The sequence below is a fragment of the Morone saxatilis genome, unplaced genomic scaffold, assembly GCF_004916995.1.
Source record: "Morone saxatilis isolate NCDOM2014 unplaced genomic scaffold, NCSU_SB_2.0 Contig8, whole genome shotgun sequence".
Classification (NCBI taxonomy): domain Eukaryota; kingdom Metazoa; phylum Chordata; class Actinopteri; family Moronidae; genus Morone; species Morone saxatilis.
In genome coordinates, this window is record NW_023340257.1 from 24,865,256 (window position 1) to 24,865,893 (window position 638).

Here is a 638-nt window from a genome sequence, read left to right on the forward strand (position 1 = left end):
AAAAAAAAAAAAAAAATCATCATCATCTTCATATTTAAACTCTTCAGAAACGTTGCTCGGTTTACTTAAATCTCAATTAAAGTCAATTAAATTAGGTCAGTTAGGCTTTTGCTTTATTTCTTTTCCACGTGATATCAGACATATGGTTGTGCTGTGTGTGTGTGTGTGTGTGTGTGTGTGCGTGTGTGTGTGTATGTGTGTGTGCGCCATTATTCTCATTCATTCTATAAGTCATTCATTTCTAATTTTAAATCAATGGGATGTGGGCCAAGACAGCTGTAAGTTTGTAACGCTACAGTTCTCCTGTGGTGTGTGTGTGTGTGTGTGTGTGTATGTGTTTGTGTTGCATAATGTTTTGATCACGTGTGTCTACATGCATATGTCCTGGCAGTTATATCTACCAGCACATTCAGTGTTCTTTTTTTCTGATGCTAATATATATGTTTTTATACACTCACACACACACACACATCCAACTGCAGAGTCTACCACCATTCCTTCCTGCTGTTGGCGGTCTGTTGGGCGTCAGCAGCAATGTCGTGTTGCCAGTGTGAAATCCCACAGACTGTCTCATCTCAGCATTGATCTAATTTTGTGTGCTTAGCAGCTTCATAGCAACTCTCTCTCTCTCTCTCTCT